Source organism: Vicugna pacos, unplaced genomic scaffold (genome assembly GCF_048564905.1).
Source record: "Vicugna pacos unplaced genomic scaffold, VicPac4 scaffold_66, whole genome shotgun sequence".
Classification (NCBI taxonomy): Eukaryota; Metazoa; Chordata; class Mammalia; order Artiodactyla; family Camelidae; genus Vicugna; species Vicugna pacos.
In genome coordinates, this window is record NW_027328747.1 from 258206 (window position 1) to 265164 (window position 6959).

General features: G+C 47.0%; 1 long non-coding RNA gene across 1 annotated transcript; it reads left to right on the forward strand.

Annotated features, from left to right (window-relative positions):
• Positions 1–1525: 1525 nt before the first annotated feature.
• On the forward strand, positions 1526–6060 carry LOC140694621 (uncharacterized). The gene is made up of 3 exons (XR_012070203.1): positions 1526–1760; positions 4857–4985; positions 5838–6060. It is a non-coding gene; the product is annotated as an uncharacterized lncRNA (long non-coding RNA).
• The last annotated feature ends 899 nt before the right edge of the window (positions 6061–6959 follow it).

The following is a 6959-nucleotide window of genomic DNA, read 5'->3' on the forward strand; positions in this document are numbered from 1 at the left end:
GCCAGGGACCATGGCGGTGCTTGCTGCTGGGGATGGCGACTTGCACGGCCGGGCGACTAGTTCTGGCCTGGTCAGTCGGCGGCAGACATCCTGTCTGGGGCGGCGTCCCACAGACGGTAAACGTACGTCCGCGCCATCGGCGGGGCCGTTGGACATGAACCGGGGTGGGATGGGGGTTGGGGTGGTGGCCGGGGAGGGCTGCGGTGCCGGGGAGCGTGTTGGGGCGGAGCGGGGCAGGGCTTGGGCACAGCCTCAAGCTTTCCTCCCCCTCAGGCCCTGGGGCTGGGGCCGCGAGTCTGGGTCGCCCTTGGTGGCCGCGGCCTCCCAGAAACCCCCGGGAAGGGCAGGCGGAGGACCCATCTTAGATGAAGCGGGGCCTTACCCGGGTTTTGAAGAGCCCCAGAATCAGATGTTGGAATGGGGTGGTTTATCAGCCTTGTTTATCTGCAGGGAAATTTCAGTTCCATCCAGATGTTGGTTCCTTCAGTCAACCTCAGGAATAAGACACAAGGGTCAGTGCCGATAAGCAGTTATCTAGGGCTTGACTCAAAATAAACTATGCGGGGTGTAGGGGTGGTAGATGGGACCCTCTCTCTTGAAGTTAGCAGTCTTCTGGGATTAGAGGCCCCAGCTGAGGATTAAATCCTCATCTGCAGTAATGGAGGTTGTGAGAAACACACAGAAGGGAGGGGTGTGGTGGCGGTAACTCATTACAGAATCCAGGACCCTTGCCTGTCTCTTGTGTAGAAGAGTCTCGCCTAGGATAGGGCAGCAGTTTTGAAAGTGTATCCAAGGCCCCGGTGGTGCAAGACCATTTTCATAGAAACGCCGGGATGTCACCTGCCTTTTGCACACTCTTGCTCTCCCGAGTTCCTGTGGGGTTTTCCAGGGAAAACCTGGCCTGTGATATCACAAAACAGGGAATGCAGAGGCAGATAGGAGAATTCAGCTCTCACCAGTCCAAAAGAGATTTGCAGAAATTAAAATCACTGCTATTCTTCTCACTAATGGTTTTTGTTTTGAAAAATAGAATTATATTTTGTTTAAGAGTATTAATGGTAACATATAGTAGATTGTTATTATTTTTAAGTGAATTCATACACTTTTTCTAACTTCTTATTTAACTTCTAACACAGGAAATATTGATAGATTTAACTCACATAAATAACAGCCTTTTGGAGTTCTCAGTAATTGTTAAGAGTGTATAGGGTTCTGTAGAACAAGAAGTTTGAGAGCCCCTGGAGAACGGGTTCTCAGGTGCTAGTCAGGTGCTTAGTGGTGTTAGACGGATGCCAAGATGTCTTCCGCAACTGCTCCCGGACTTGAAGTAATTGGCCACATGGAGATGGGTGGGCAGTGCCTCCAGTTTACAAACCAGAAGCTGCTGAATGTGTCTGGAGTCTAGGCCATGGGGTGTGCAGGGATTCCCTTTGTATCTGTTCTATCTAAGCCGGGATTCCTGTGCAGAGGCCTGGCCTTGAAGACCCGCCCTCCTTTGCTCCCTGCCAGGTACATTCTGTGTGACTTCAACCCTCCAGAGGGCTTCAGCCTCCGTAGGAACGTCTGCATCCACATTGCCTTCCTCCTGAAGACCCTGCTGGAGATGGAAGAGCCGGTACTGGTGCTATCCCCTTGGGGCCACCTCTACCACTGGCAGAACCCCGACATCAACCAGGTCTGGATTCCCTGGTCCGACTCCTTTGACCTCCCAAGTCTCAAAAGAAACATCCCTGACACTGAGTACGAGCAGTTCATTGCAGGTGAGGTGGTGGTCATTTAACTGGGGCCAGGTGGTCGTTGTTCTGGTTCCGAATGAACATCGGGCCATCTTACTTTGGGCTTGTCGGTCTGCTTAGGGGCCCTGCTCAAGTTTCCCACACTGCAGGTGAATTTGGTTTTTCCATAGTTTTTTCGGGAAGTCAATTTGAAGTGTAGGAGCTCTATGTCCCCTCACCTCTGAAAAACCTGGCCTCCTAGTGAGATGGAGTAGTGACAAGGAGGACACTGCCACATAGGCCTTGTCCCAGAAGGACTCGCTCCCTGTGCAGTCAGGGCTGTTCTTACCTGTAGGAAAACACGATGTGTGTGTAGCATAGGCCACGTGCTGGAGAAGATATGTAACTGCCCAGCCAGTATAATTTGGTCCTGCTCAAACTACCCATTTTAAGTTTTGTAAGAGGGAACAGTTCAAGATTTTCTTTGAATAAAGCTATTTAGAGCTTATCAATTTTTTTAAATTGAAATGTGGTTGATTTACAATGTTTTGTTAGTTTCAGGTATACAGCATAGTGATTCAGTTGTACATATACATAGTCTATTCTTTTTCAGGTTCTTTTCCATTATAGGTTGCAAGATACTGAATATCGTTCCCTGTGTTCTACAGTGAATCCTTGTCGTTTGTCTGTTTTACATATAGTAATTTGTATCTGTTAATCCCAAACTCCTAAGTTTGTTTTATAAGTCTGTGAGTCTGTTTTTGTTTTATAAATAAGTTCATTTGTATCATTTTTTAAAAATTCCACATATAAATGATATCATATGATACTTGTCTTTGTCTGACTTATTTCACTTAGTGAGATAATCTCCAGTTCCAACTAACTTGCTGTAAATGGCCTTATTTCCTTCTTTGTTACAACTGAGTAATACTCTGTTATATCTATATACCACATCTTTGTCCAGTCATCTGTCAGTGGACGTTTAGTTTGCTTCTATGTCTTGGCCACTGTAAACAGTGCTTCTGTGAACATTGGGGTGCGGGTATCTTTTGGAATTAAGGTTCCCTCTGGATATATGCCCAGGAGTGGGACTGCTGGATTAGGTGATAAGTCTTTTTCTTTTTTCTTTTTTTTTTTTGCCTTTTGAGGAATCTCCATACTGTTTTCCACAGTGGCTGCACCAAACTACATTCCCACCAACATTGTAGGAGGGTTTCCTTTTCTTCACAGCCTCTCCGGCATTTATGGCTTGTGGACTTTTGAATGATGGCCATTCTGACAGGTGTGAGATGATAACATTGTAGTTTGGAGCTGCATTTCTCTGATAATTGAGCGATATTGAGCATTTTTTTATATGCCTATTGGCCATTTGTGTGTCTTCATTGGAGAATTGCTTCTTTAGTTGTTCTGCCCATTTTTGGATTTGGTTGTTTATTTTTTTCTTATTAAGTTGTATGAACTATTTATATAGTCTAGAAATTAAGCCATGGTCAGTCTCATCATTTGCAAATATTTTCTCCCATTCCGTAGTTTGTCTTTTTGTTTTACTTATGGTTTCTATTGCTATGCAAAAGTTTATAAGTTTAATTAGGTCTCATTTATTTATTTTGGCTTTTATTTCTGTTGCTTGGGTTGCTTAGATTGCCCTCGGAAAACATTGCTGAGATGTATGTCAAATAATGTTTTGCCTATGTTTTCTTGTGAGAAGTTTATACTGTCTTGTCTAATATTTAAGTCTTTAAGCCATTTTGAGTTTGTTTCTTTTTGTTTTTTTTGTGATTCTATTGTATGTTTTTGATTTGTGGTTACCTTATTCTTCAAATATATCAACTCATTACTATATCTATTTCCTTTAGACTGATAATCACGTAGGCTCCAACACATCCTAAGAATAACAAAGAAAAAAAAGAAAGAAAAAAATCTATATTTTCTTGCCCCCCTCTCCCATTCCCACCTTTTTTTATTTTGATGTCCTTTTTCATTTTTACATCTTTATGTTTATTCTCTTGTAACTCGTTATTGCATTTCCAACTGTGGTTTTCCTGTTTCTATAGCATCCTGCTTCCTTTCTGTTTAGAATAGAACCTTTTAATGTCTCTGTTAGGTTCAATATTGCTGAGTTATCTCACCTCCCTCCTCCCCCCCTAGGCCTCTGAATACTCAGTCCAGGAAAGCTAAACCATTCTAGCCTTCATCGGTTCTGGGAAAGCAATCTTCAGAGTGGGGAAAAAACATTGAAAAATAATATTCTGTGCGTTTCTTTCTACCCTTGCCCAGAGATGAGAAACATCTGAAGGTAGGGGGAAAAAGTTGGAGGTGGGAACACAAAGTCTTTTCTCCATTTGCTACTGAAGAAATGATTGCTTTTGTAATTAGTGATGATGTCCTTTAGATTGGTGAGATCGAGATTCCACAGCTTCAGCGCCTGTGAATAACCAGCCGGAAGGAAGCCCTTTAGGGCCCCTGCAGTGGGAAAGGCAGCCCCTCTGAGCACCTGTTGTTCTGTATTTTTCCTGCCTCCACACGGGTTCGCTAGGCACCTTGCAGGACAATGCAGTTACCCTAGGTGGAGGACAGGGAGACCCCTGCTGTGTGGCGAGCCACAGGAGCCCACACTTGAAGGACAAAATGTAGAGTAGTGGGGCGGGCGTAGGAACAGAGGATGGATGAGACCCAGGATAGTGTCCTGGAGTCCAGCAGCCAAGGCTGGTGGGGCAGAAGGGGCCCTGGGGCATAGGCAGTCCTTGAGGGATCTGAAGCAAGATAGGAACCAAGAGACTGGATTCATGTGGGGGTACAGCGCCCCCTGGAGTCCGGGGGGCAGCTTAGCGAGCCCAGGGGGAGCGGGCACTTCCCCAAAGCTGGGTTGACAGGTCACAACCAACTCACTGGAGACCGAGAGGCACTGAGTCATTTTTAACTTTTTGTCCCTCTTCCTGGAAAAGAAACTGCTGCCTGTTAAATAGCCTGTGTCGTTAGTGAGAATTAAAGACATGAAGCAAGATTGCCTCAAAAGTCATCCATTGTGTAGTTGTTAGTAAGGGTCAAAGGCAAACTTGAATAGATGAAATGAAACTTTCATCAGAGGATTTTAAAATCCTTTAAAATAAAAATTCTTGCTGCCTTTGTTCTTTATTTCAGGGTTCACTTGGTGATAATAATAGTAACCAAAGCAATAGCAAACCCTACAGAACTCTGTCCTGCTGTTCCAGGAACGCTGTGTTCACGACAACCCAATGAGTTGACACCACTATGAGTTCCACTTTAAAGGTAAGGACATTCATTAATCACACGGCTAATAATGGCAGAGCTGGGACTTGAACCCAAGCTGTCTGGCCCCAGAGCCCTCTCTCAGCCCCTTCACTGCAGCTCATCACTTGGCATGCCTGACACAGGCCAGCATTTAAGAGCAGCGTGACCTTGGCCAAGGCTGCTTCACTGCTTGGTCTCTGATTCCTCATCTGTCAAATGGGGGTGTGGGCAGTGAACTCTGTGAGCTCAGTGGTCACTTCCTCCAGCTCTGCTATTCTACTGCTTTGAGTTAGTTTAGTAAGTAGCCGAGCCCCTACATGGCTCACGCATGGGCTGGCGCTTTGCTAGGCTCTGGTTTACGGAGAAAAGTAAGATCAGCCTGCTTCTCCAGGGAGCTTGTGTCCCTCCACGGAAAGCAGCTGCGAGGCCCAGGCTCCCTCGCTGGCAGTCGGGGGCTGGGCAGAAAAGTCTGATAAGAGAAGATGGAGGCAGAGGCCCTCCGGGAACAGTGGTGGCCACACAGCTCTCAGGAGCGGGAGAGTCTTTCCTGGCTGCTGAGAGGGGAGTCCTCATGAGGCCAGTAGTCCCCCCAAGCTAAGCCCTCAGGACAAAGATCCAGCCATCCCTTCAGTGTCACCATAGAGCCAGACCATCCTCATCACTGTGCCTCTGTGCTCCTTTGTCCTGGGGCCTCTCTTCCCCATACACCCAGAAGACTTTTCTCCCTCTCTTCTCTGAGTGTCCCCTCACTTCACCCGTGGTCCCTGCTTCCTGGGTAACCATCTCTGGAGTTGACGCTTTGCCCCCTCACACCCCCCCATTTGATCAGGAGCCTGGGTTGACCTCCTTGTGCTCACTTTCCACCTTCAGATCATTGCTCCTCCTCTCTTGGGAGCACCTGGAAAACCCAGATCCTTTCCTAGCAGTGTCTGCCACCCTGGCCTCCCTGCTCATCTGCCTCAGTCAGGAGCACCTGGACCACCAGCTCTGTATTGCCTCACCTCCTACCATCAAGATGTCAAAGTTCATTCTCCCTCCACCAACCAGTATGGTCATTTTAGGGTCTTCTTCTCCGTCAGCCTGAGCCAGCCACCCCCCATTCATCCTACCCCCGGGCTCATACCCGGGCGTGTCTCCACCCAGGTCCAGCCTGTCTCCTTTAAGTGCCTACCTCTAGCCGTCCAGCTGCTTCTCCACCAGCCTCCCTGGCCCTCCTTCACCCTCACTGGGGCATCAAGCACTGACTCCTCTGCTTTCCTGCCTGTCCACGTTCCTCTTACTTCCACTTCCCCACCTTCCAGCTCTGCATCCACAGTCAGCACTCTCTTTATGACAAACAAAACCCCCTTGACCCTTGATCTTTTCAGTTCCTCACCAGGACGACTTCCATCTCGCTTCACCCAGCTCTATTTGTTCTGAGCCTGCAGGCAGCAGGCTCTCCCAGCACAGATTTCTAAGACTACAAATCAATGCCCACCATGTTGCCACTGCCAGGCAATCCTCCAGGATTTCTCTTGTGAGCACATTTCCCCACTTACCACTCAGTGGTGTCAACATTCTCTGCTCTCTGCACACGTCTAAGCTTCCCTCTGTCTCTTCCCTGACTCCCAGCAGATGGCCTTGCCTCCTGCTTTGGAGAGAATGACATGTTACTGGAAAGAAACTCGCTCACCTGCAGCAAATCTGCTCACCTCACCTTTCATCTGTCCTTCTCCCACCTGCACTCTAGCTGTAGTTGTTCTTAATTTAGTGAGTTTAGTTGACATATATATACAAAGTTAAAAGCATAGCACACTGTAGGCTACCTTCTAGGGCTTACTTTTTCAGTTTAACATAGAGTGTATGATTCATCCATTTCGTTGCATGTACCTGCAGTTCATTTGTTTTAACTGATCTTAAATATTGTGTGTGTGAAAATAACACAAGAGAAGGGTAAGCCAGGATTCAGGATGCTGGTTACTTCCTGTGAGAAGAGGCCAAGTGCAGGATAGG